At 42.7% G+C, this 11,740-nt stretch overlaps 1 long non-coding RNA gene across 1 annotated transcript; it reads right to left on the bottom strand.

Moving 5' to 3' along the window:
* Positions 1 to 10,147: 10,147 nt before the first annotated feature.
* On the bottom strand, positions 10,148 to 11,471 carry LOC129644598 (uncharacterized). Its single transcript, XR_008710861.1, has 2 exons — positions 10,837 to 11,471; positions 10,148 to 10,714 (listed from the first exon to the last, which is right to left on the bottom strand). It is a non-coding gene; the product is annotated as an uncharacterized LOC129644598 (long non-coding RNA).
* Positions 11,472 to 11,740: the final 269 nt, after the last annotated feature.

Raw genomic sequence — 11,740 nt, 5'->3', positions numbered from 1 at the left:
TATCCGGTAGGCACTTTTTGGCTATCTCTTTTATATATAGTAGTGTGTATCTGTTAACCCCAACCTCCTAATTTATCCCTCCCCCCTCTTATCCCTTTGGTAACCATATGTTTGTCTCTAGGAGCAAGCCCCCACCCAATAGAGAGGAACATCCATGCCCTAGTTTGCTTTTCCGTGACCACCAAGTACTCTGGCCACCATGTAGGAAAAGGAAATTTAATGCACAGTCGGAAAAAGCAAATGACATAGTTTGTTAAGCAGTTGCAAGTAAAGAAGGGATTCCCCGGGGGGCTCAGTGGTAAAGAATTTGCCTGCAATGTAGGAGATATGGGTTTGATCCAGCATCAGAAAGATCCCCTGGAAGAAGAAATGGCAACCCACTCCAGTATTCTTACCTGGGAAATGCCATGGACAGAGGAGCCTGGGGACAGAGGACCATGGGGTCGCACAGAGTCAGACACGACTGAGCGACTAAAGAACAACAGGAAGTAAAGAAACTCCAAGTCAAGTCCTGCTGTCCACCTGAATCAACAGCTGTTCTCAGCATCACTTTCAGTTGCTGGAGGGAGGGTTTAATCCCACCTGAGTCCACAGAGGTCCGTAGCATCATCATTTTCCTCTACTAGAAATCAACTTACTCACCGGAAGTCTAAGATCAGGGTACAGTCTGGTTGAGTTCTGGTGAGGGCTTTCCCCTGATTTGCAGACAGCTGTCTTGCTGTGTCTGCTCCTGGCAGAAGACTCCATTATCATGATCGAATCATCTTCCAAAGATTCCCTTCTCCAAATGCCATCATGTCAGAGATGAGGGTTTCCGCAAAAAAATTTTGGAGGAATACAAGCCTGTAATCTATAACGATTAAAACCACAGTGAGTTATCATATGCAGTAGGATAACTATAATAATACAAAAATTTTAAATAATAAGTTTTGGCAAGGATAAGGATGTGGAGAAATGGGAGTCCTCATGCATAGCTAGTGGGTCCTTATAATGGTGCAGCAGCAACAGAAAATATGGAGGTTCCTCAAAAAAAAATTAACATAGAATTACCGTTTGACCCAGCAATTCTACTCCTAGGTATATATCCTGAGGAGGGCAGAGCAACCCACTCCAGTGTTCTTGCCTGGAGAATCCCATGGACAGAGGAGCCTGGTGGGCTACAGCCCATAGAGTCACAAACAGTTGGACATGACTGAAGTGACTTAGCAAGCATGCAGGTATATAACCAAAAGGATTGAAAACAGATATTGAAGCAAGTATTCATACACACATATTCATCACAGCATAACTCACAATAGCCAAAAGGTGAAAATAACCCATGTGTCCATAAATGGATGAATGGGGGAACAAAATGTGGTCTATATGCATAATGGAATATTATTCAGCCATAAAAATGAATGAAGTTCTGATACATGTTACAATGTGGATGAACTTTGAAAACTTTATGCTAAGTGAGAGAAAAAAGGCACAGAAGGCCATGTGTTCCATGAGGTTTTTTTACATGGAATACTTAAAGTAGATAAATCCATAGACACAGAATGCAGAGTGTAGGCTTCAGGCTGCCTTGGGGAGGGAGGAATGGGAATTTGCTGCTTAGTGGGCATGGGGTTCTCTTTTAGGGTGATAGCATTGCTTTGCAACTAGATAGAGACGATCCTTTTCAGAACTTTATGAATGCACTAAATGTTCCTGAATGGCGAATTTTAAAGTGGTTCATTTAGTTATGTAAATTTTACTTGCATTTAAAAATGTAAGTTCCGTGTATATTTCCAGACGCATGTGAAGTTCTATTCTGATGATATGTGACCAGAGATTTCAACACTTGAACGTCCTATTTCCTCCTTTTGCCTCATGTTCTGGGATGAGTGTGTCCCCTCAGAACCTGTATATTGAGATCCTAACCTCCAAAGTGATGGTATTGGACGTCTGGAAGATAATTCAGTCAGGAAGGTAGGGCCCTCATGAGTGGGATTAGTATATATATACACACACACACACATATATATATATATGCACATTATGTGTATATTGTGTGTATACATACAATGAAATACTAGCCATAAAAAAGAATGCAATGTTGCCATGTGTGCATTTGTGACAACATGCATAGACCTTGAGGGCAGAAACCAACCAACCAACCAACAAAACCTAAGCTCATAGATACAGAGAACAGGTGGTTACCTGCTAGAGCAGGTGGGGATTAGCAATGGGCAAAATGGGTAAAGGGGGTGGAAAGTTACACATTTGATTTATAAAACAATAGGTCAGGGCTTCCCTGGTAGTCCGCTGGTTAAGAATCTGACTGCCAATTCAGGAGACTCAGATTCAGTCCCTGGTCTGGGAAGATCCCACACGCCACGGGGCAACAGAACCCACGCACCACAACTACTGAGCCTGCGCTCCGGAGCCTGCAAGAAGTAACTACTGAGCCCACGTGCAGAAACTACTCAAGCCTGCATGCCTAAAGTCTGTGGTCCACAATGAGAGAAACCACTGCAGTGAGAAGCCCACACACCACAACCAGAGAGTAACCCCCACCCAGCAATGAAGACAGAGTATAGCCAAAAATAAATAGTAATTTTTAAAAAAGAAAATCAAAGGAATGTAATGTACCGCATGACAACGCCAGTTAATAATACTGTATTGCATATATGTAGGTCACTAAGGGCGGAGAAGGCAATGGCACCCCACTCCAGTACTCTTGCCTGGAAAATCCCATGGACAGAGGGGCCTGGTGGGCTGCAGTCCATGGGGTCGCTAGGAGTCAGACACGACTGAGCGACTTCACTTTATTTTTCACCTTCATGCATTGGAGAAGGAAATGGCAACCCACTCCAGTGTTCTTGCCTGGAGAATCCCAGGGATGGGGAGCCTGGTGGGCTGCTGTCTATGGGGTCGCACAGAGTCGGACACGACTGAAGCGACTTAGCAGCAGCAGCAGCAGCAGGTCGCTAAGGGAATACATTTTTAAAAGCCTTCATCACAAAAAAAGAAAAAATATATAACTATGTGTGGTGACAGGTGGTTACTAGACTTATAACGATCACAATTCATACAAGTATTAAATCATTATGTTGTATACCCAAACTAACTCAATTCTAGATGTCCATTATGCATCAAAAAAAAAAAAGTAAGCCACAGGAAGCTCCCTTATTCTCTCTATCATGAGAGGCTAGAAGGAGAAACATTGAATTGGCCAAAATTTCATTCGGGTTTTTCCATAACATTTTACCTGAAGGAAAATTTTGACCAATTCAATAGCATCCCTGAAGATAGCTCTTGCCAGTCCCTGACCATATTGGCTCCCTGATCTCAGATTTCCAGCCTCCAGGACTGTGGAAATCACACTCTGCATTGTTGATAAGCCACCCAGCGGATGGTATTCTGTTCGGGTAGCCAGGACAGACTGAGATACCGTGCCACCTCACCACCATCCTACCAGCTCCAGTCCCCACGTATCAAGCTCGAGACTTCACTTACCCTCTCATTTTGACATCCCTGACTCACTGCTGGTCCAGCCTACAGAAGATGCTGGGCATACTGGGGGCAGGACTGTTCAGCAGTTCCAGTGCCTGCCACAGAGATGTGCAGTGATTGATAAGTAGCCAAAAATAACCAGGGTAGGCAGAATGCTTCTAAATAGAAATGCGATGCACTTGCTAGTGGGCATGAAGCGAGTATGGCAGAGCCCCAGAAAGACAGCAGATGGGTAGTTTAGACGCAGCTGCTGTCACTGGGTGGGGGAGAGACTTGCTGATCAGTATAGAGATAGGGGGCAGTGGAGACTTATTTGGGGAGAACGTTTCAAGGGCATAAAGAATGGAAGTAGTCTTTTCCCACCTGAAACTCAATAAAGGGATTATAAGATCAGATTTGTGGTAATGGGTTGGGGATTAAGAACTGATAAAAGCCCTTCGCCTTTAAGTGAGGGTTTACCGGAGTGCGGAACACGCAGGATCCCATGGTGTGACGTCCACCCCTTAAGTAACGACTGTTAGGCCACAGAAGTGTCTGAAAGGTCTTAAGAAAGAACTTTACATGCTAGAGCAGTTACTGCATTTTTTTCCCAAACCTGGAGAGCAAAGAACCACCTTTAGTCGCTTTCAGGAAACCGTCATTTTTGTCAGGCTCGCCCATCTCTTCAGACCTTCGTGGGAACTTCTTGGCATCATGCAGTGGGAGGGACCAGGTCTGCATCTGTGCTCTCCCCTCCACTGGCATCTCCTGACATGCAATTCATCACATCTGATCTTTGGTTATCTGCAAAGTTCGTCTAGGCTTGTTAGCACCACCGTGACATCTGTAATTTACTTAAAATGACATCAGCCTAAACAGCATGGTGTTATTTGTGTGTTGGTGAAAACTATATTTTAGTGCAGTCAGATGCTTTATTCTGGAACTCACACTCCTAGCATGTAGGCACATACTGGAGGTAGCTGCTATTTTGTTTCTTTTATTTAAGCTGAATAAACACATCGTGTTTACTTTAGGCTTCGAAAATACTAAGCCAAAATAACCCAGGAATAATACCAGAATACTTTAGTTTATCTTTATCTTCCAACAGCATCAAAGGCATGATGGGTTCCTATAGATGAGATTAACGGGTATTCAGAATGTGTCATGGCTAGAATGTTGTAGGGACACCCCTTACTGCTTCTTGAACATCTGATCACATTTGCAACCTTTTTTTCTAAGGGAGAACACTAGAGCTGGTCTCTTCGTGGTCCTGTGACTAGCTTTAGGATCAGAAGTTTCTGGTTGTATATTTTCTGCTCTATAGATAACAGAATCCGGCCTTTAGAATATTGTTGTCTGCCCTAGGTAAGCTTTCTATACAGAGTTGGTTTGATGAGCATTAAGCTTACAAAGATGGCCTTTATCATTGTGTTTCTTTTTATCTATCTATCTGGTTGCATTTGGTCTTGGTTACAGCATATCGCATCTTCACTGTGTCCTGCAGGACCTTTCGTTGTGGTGCACAAATGCTCTATTTGTGGGGTGGGCTAGGTGACCTGTAGCATGTGATATCTTGGCTTCCCAACTAGGGATCAAACCCGTGTTTATTCTTAACCACTGGACCACCACCAAAATCCCTATCACATTGTTTCTTGCCTACTTGCTACCAAATGTTTGGTTTTTTTGTTTGTTTAGTAAATATCCAAATGTTGGAAAGAATTTGGTCTAAGACTTGCTCTCATTGGCCTTCGCCAGTGGCTCAGATGGTAAAGAATCTGCCTGCAATGTGGGAGACCAAGGCTTGATCCCTGGGTTGGGAAGATCCCCTGGAGAAGCGGGTGGCTACCTGCTCCAGTATTCTTGCCTGGAAAATCCCATGGAGAGAGGAGCCTGGTGGGCTACAGTCACAAAGGGTGGGACAGGACTGAGTCACTTCCTTTTGTTTGTTTGTTTTGCTTTCATCATAATCTCGTGGCAAGATTGTGAAGCTGCAGCTAATGCTCAGCCATCTCAGACTCCGTGGTGGCTGTCATTACCCACCAGGAGGAACCCGAGCGGATTTAAGGAGTATCACAGTACTGGGCCCGGGTCTGGCCTCCAGCACCAGTGGGGCTCCTGGCATCTGGAGCTGTATTCTCTCACCACCACTGTGAGATGGCCAGGGTCCTCTGCCTCTCGGGATCCTGACATGGCCTCTCACACACAGTAAAGACTGCTCCCCACAGCCACGTGGGACCTTCTGTGTAGACTCTTTTCTCTTTTTCTTCCTCACTGTGGTGCCAGGAGGAGTGCTCCAGTGATGCTGCTTTCCTGGGTTCCAGAGAGGACATGTCTCCTGTCACCTACCCTGTGATGGTCTGAGTACCATCTGTGATGCTAATGATACCTAAGTGTGGATGCCATTATCTCTGTCTCTGGAGAGTCACATCCTTATGCAGTTCCCTCCTATAGTGGACCATGGTGGGTCTATGGAACCAGTGCTAAGCTGCTTCAGTCGTGTCAGACTCTTTGTGACCCCATGGACTGTAGCCCACTAGGCTTCTCTGTCCCTGGGAGCCTCCAGACAAGAATACTGGAGTGGGCTGCCATGCCCTCCTCCAGGAAATCTTCCTGATCCAGGGATAGAACCCACGGCTCCTGCATTGCAGGCAGGTTCTTTACCACTGAGCCACCAGGGAAGCCCCCTTTTAGAACCAATAGAACAGAACAAAAACAATGGTCTGTCCCTTCAAACATTAGGTAACGAAAGGCACAGTGGCTCCATTCCAGGCGCTTTCTGTCTCTCTGAAGTCTGGCTGAGCCAACTAACCCATTAAGAGGAAAATAAATTGCCTCTAAGTCAATGGCAGTCTTGACCCCAGGGAAGGAATTGTATTGTAGAGTTGCATAAACAAGGGTGCTATTGTTCCAGAGAACCTGCTGGTAAGGGGCCAGCTTAGGGGTCAAACATTCATCCAGATGATCTAGAAATCCAGGGGTTTGATGGCCATTCTCACAACTTTTTCTCCTTTACCAAGAAGAGAAATGACTGCCATTATTTGAGTGACAGTGATTCAGCAAATTCATAACTTCACAAACCCATCAAGTTCATCCTGACTGGAGTAGCCTAAATCTTTCAGGTGTGTGGCAAGGTAATGGTATTGGTATTGGTAATACCCAATACCAGGTAATGGTATTGGGGTCTTGGGACCAGAGAGGTTCTTGCCTTTATAGATCCCTACCCCAGATCTGGTCCCTTACTTTGTGATTTTTGGAAAAATCATAGTCTCCTTAGGTCTTAACTTTATCATCTGTAAAAATAGATACAAGAAATCCATGCTCTATGTAACAGAATTTTTAAGAGAATGAAACAAGTTAATATTATGTGGAAGTGTTTGGTAAACTATGAAATGCTATGTAATTATGAAGGATTATTATTATTCAGCCCAATCAATTCAAAAAACCTACATGTAAATTTACAAATTAGAAAGTCATTAGGTGCTAAAAATATTGTTCCAAATCTAATTAAATTAGAAGGATGGTTCATTTGTCAGTTTGTATGCTAAATATCCAAATAGCAATGCTATGGAACGTAACTAATGAACAGGCATAGAGCAAAATAATAGGTTCATTCTACAGCTAAAGCAACTACCTATATGTTTGCTAAGTCTTAAGGACAACCTTATTCAGAATTCACTATTTGAAAGATAGGAAATCAGTGCCTTATTAATGACTGATTTGCTTAGGCCTGTTATTAACAGTGTGAAAATATATACAACCTCTATTTGTATTGCGGACAGTGACTGAAGCCATGAAATTAAAAGACACTCCTTGGAAGGAAAACTATGACAAATATAAACATCATATTAAAAAGCAGAGATATCACTTTGCTGACAAAGGTCCCTATTGTCAAAGATACAGTTTTCCAGTAGTCGCGTACGGATATGAGAGTTGGACCATAAAGAAGGCTGACTGCTGAAGAATTGATGCTTTTGAAGTGTGGTGCTTGAGAAGACTCTTGAGAGTCCCTTGGACTGCAAGGAGATCAAACCAGTCAATCCTAAAGGAAATCCATCCTGAATATTCATCAGAAGGACTGATGATGAAGTTGAAGCTCCAATACTTTGGCCACCTGATAGGAAGAGCCGACTCATTGGAAAAGACCCTGATGCTGGGAAAGCTTGAAGGCAGAAAGAAAAGGGGGCAACAGAGAAAGAGATGGTTAGATAGCCTCACCAACTCAATGGACATGAGCTTAAGGAAATTCTAGGAGATAGTAGAGGACAAGGAGGCTGGCGTGCTACAGTTCATGGAGTCACAAAGGGTTGGACACAGCGACTGACCAACAACATTTGCATTGCACTTTAGTTTCCACAATGTTTCCAGTACACTTACTCCTTTGATTATCATAAACTACTTTAATGCTAACTGAACATTTATCCCAATGCATATACAAGTGAAGCAACTGAGCTTCAGAATGAACGTCATTCCAAGGTCATATGACTATTATGCACCAGTGGTTCTGTGAGGACTTGCTTGCAGGCTTTCTCACTTCAGGTGCTTTATACTTTCCACTACACTACAGATACTGTGAACTCTATGGATGGGCAATCTTGACTATTCAGCCTCTCTTCCCATCCCTGGGCTATCAAGCAAACACACAATCATTCCCTCTCAGCAAATTAGCTTAAATCACCATTTTGTTTTGGCCCCGGGGGGAAATCCACTAAGATCTCTTGCCCAGGTCTGAGTTGGGATAACTTTTCAAATCACAAGAAGTTTGTTTTTTGTTTTTTTTTTTTTACAAGAAGGAAAAGTTTCCAGTATCCCCAATCTTTGTATATTGTAGTATTCGATGAGATTTTCTGTGAAGATGAATTTATCCCCAGGAACTCTGAGGAGCAGAGACTCTAATTTGTCCCAGAAATATAGCTGGAGATGACAAAAATGATTCAACACAGCCAGGGTAAAACCAAAGCAGGTAGCAAAGAAGACTTATTCTTGACACCTACCTCCTTGAGAGATTTCTAAGTAGAAGAGAAAAGTGAATTTTCTTTTTGTACCCTTTCTTTTTTCTTTCCTTTTTAAATCTTACTTTTAATCAGGTCAGAAAAAAAAAAAAAATCAGACCAGAAACATTGAAAGAAAAAAGTCAGGAAATCTGAAATATGTCCACGGAAGATGAAAATAACATTTTGTCAGACATTATGGTACAGATGAACCTATTTGCAAAGCAGAAATAGAAACACAGATGTAGAGAACAAATGTATGGACACCAAGGGGGAGGAGGGTGGGATGGATTGGGAGACTGGGATTGACATAAATACACTACTATATACAAAATAGAAAACAAATTAAAATAAGAAGGAAATCCCCCCCCCCCAAAAAGAGGGATCAGACTATACATCTGTATATGCATAGCTGACTCACCTTTCTGTACAGCAAAAACTAACACAATACTGAAAAACTACTCTACTCCAATAGAATTGGTTTAAATGTATGGTGTTAATAATGCAAACATTGTTCATTGGTTTTTACATTTTGGAATTAACCTGTAAATAGATCGCAGGTCAGAAGCAAAACTTTCGAATACAAAAAAATATATTGATGATTTGACATATTTTTAATTCATATTTTCCGACAGCCTCCTTTTCTTCCCCTTACCTCCCAGAAGTGGAGATTCACAATTTTGAGGAAGGGTTTGGGGGGTGAACCTTGTTCCTCGGATCTTTTGGTGTATAGGGTGTTCTACACCCTGGATTGATGCAACTGACGGACCTGAGTTGCACTGAAGCCTTTTACTCATTTCATGGTGGGAAGGATTTGGAAAGGTGGGATAGGGATGGTGTTTCCTCTCCCTGATTGTGAGTATAATCAGGAAATAATTGCATGGGTGGTCGTCTCTCCCATTTCTTTTTTGCTGCTGTTTAAAGAAGACAAGAAATACAGCTTCAGTGATTCTATTTGCTCCACACAATAGAGATGAAGCCCGTGGGAGTGGGTGGCAGTGCAGATTCCTTCAGGGATTACAATGGGCTGGGAGAACCGGGTGCTGCTGAAGGTATTGATTTCTGACACACAATTTTTCACTTTGATGGGAGACGGGGAGCAATGGGAATCAGTAAATATATTTCTAGGAGGTCTTAAAAAAAAACAAAACAAGGATTTGAGGATCCAGCTCTGAAAGAGTGGGTATTTGTTCTGTGTATAGGACAACAAGGGGATTGAGAGGTATTGAATAAACACACACACACACACGTACACTTGTGTGCACAGACCTACAGTCCTTAATTTACAAAAATAAATTTCAGAGACAGCAGCCATTTATAAATCAGTTGTTCGGAGGAACTTTTCAGAGAAACAATACACCGCAGTAGAGTTAGCTTGCTTGCACGGGTCATAAAAGCCCACGTGCTCTTAAACACCAATGTTCTTGAGGAATTTTAATGTCCGGTAATGTCCCTGAGGGAAAATGCCTTTCAGCTTTCTACATCAGAAAGCCCTTGCTTTTTTGCCTTAGAAAGGCAAGGATTAATTACATGTAAACCAGAGGGATTAAGTGAAGCAGTAAATACTGAAAGAAATAGAATCATGAGAAAATTTAAGTACAAGAAGTGCTTGACAAATTGTGTATTTAAATTCAGTGTATTCCAATGAATGCTCATTGACCACACATTATTACAATTTGGGCTTAGCTGCATCCTCCTTTCTCCATGACTCCCAGCTTAGATTTCAAAGAAGGCTGGTTTCACATGGATGCCAGGAAAAGGTAAAGGATAATAGCTTAATATAGATGTGGGTATTAGCTTAGTAGTTTGGATGCACTTCTTGGCTCTTTCCAGAACCCCTCCAATCTTTATTTATATTTGATCCCCAAGGTGGTCCCCCAACATCAAGTGCCCTGGGATGAGAATACACTTTTATATGAGGCCATATGCTCTTCTACTGGGATCAAAAGTACCCTGCACATGTGTTACAGGCAATTTATTTTCCTCTGGGTGGATTCGGTGGCCCAGCCATTGAAGGACAATCTCCACATTGGTGTCTTCTTTAGTTTTCCAAAGTGTATTCATCAGCTGCCTGATTTATTCATTCTGTACCCACTGAGAAGCATCTTCACTCTTCTTTCAAGATGAAGTCAGTATCTGGACTCTTTCCTTATGCTTCCTCTGAAGTCAGATTCAGATTTCTGTTTTTCCCATTCCAGAGCTAGAGACCTCTGCTGAAAGGGGGCAGGATCCTATAGTCCTTTCCTGACTGTCCTCTGCCTACCTTTTGTCTGTGGAAGGGTTTTAACCAAAGAATAAGTTATATCAGAGAAGTGAGAAAATGCAAAAACAAAGGAAAATAGTCAAAGGAGACCAAATAGTAATAGTTTAGTCATGAAGCAAAGTCAAGGACCTTTAGTTCCTTCTCAAGGGCTATAGATAGTCTTCTGAGCCATATCCTGTGAGCTGTCTAATAGATACTGAAACCCCCACCAGGTGGAAAAGTTAACTACAGGATGACTGGACTATAGCCATGACATAAATAGCCACAGTACCAAGAACTGTCCTCAAGGAAATGGGAACAAACTAACCCTGGAACTGAAGATTAACTGTATTTAAAACAATCAAGATGACACTGGTCAGATCTCCGATGACCAATTTGAAGATGACTGTCAGAGCTGACTGTGCTGTTTCTGCATGTAGCAGCCTCCCTCCACCTATAAAAGCTCTTGCCCACTGATTGTGTGTGTGTATATGGAGGTAGTCGATCTTTGGAAAGGCATCCACACCCCATTCCCTTTGCTGACATCCAAAATAAAGCAAACTTTCCTTTCTACCAACCTGGCCTTTTTATTGGCTTTTGAGCAGCAAGCAGCCAGACCCCACTTTCAGCTACACTACCCTAGGTTCAGTGGAAATCATCTAACTCATGTTTTAGCCTGAGTAGCATTTCTGATTCCAGCTCATCCAGGGATGACTAACCCATCCATGATCTGAGAAATATTCAATCCAGCCCCATCCAATCCCCAATGCCTTGTGAGGACTGATTTCTGTGTTCCCCCATCAATCCCAGAGCATTTAAAATCCCCTCCATTTTGACTTAATCAAGGAGACTCAATCAGGGAAGAAGATCACGTCCTCAAGGAAGACCGACTCCGAGATTCTCCAGCAGGGTGTTGGGAAGAAGCATGACCGTGACTGGAGACTGTTCTCTGGCTGATCCATGTCTCAGCCTGAGGGGAAAGTGTACCATTGGGTCCACAAGAGTCTCTGATCTTGCCTCACTCCAAGATCTACAAGCCAGTCAGACTGTGACT

The sequence above is a fragment of the Bubalus kerabau genome, chromosome 2, assembly GCF_029407905.1.
Source record: "Bubalus kerabau isolate K-KA32 ecotype Philippines breed swamp buffalo chromosome 2, PCC_UOA_SB_1v2, whole genome shotgun sequence".
Taxonomy (NCBI): Eukaryota; Metazoa; Chordata; class Mammalia; order Artiodactyla; family Bovidae; genus Bubalus; species Bubalus kerabau.
Note: the sequence above shows the minus strand (reverse complement) of the source record. Positions and strands in the feature narration are given on the sequence as shown.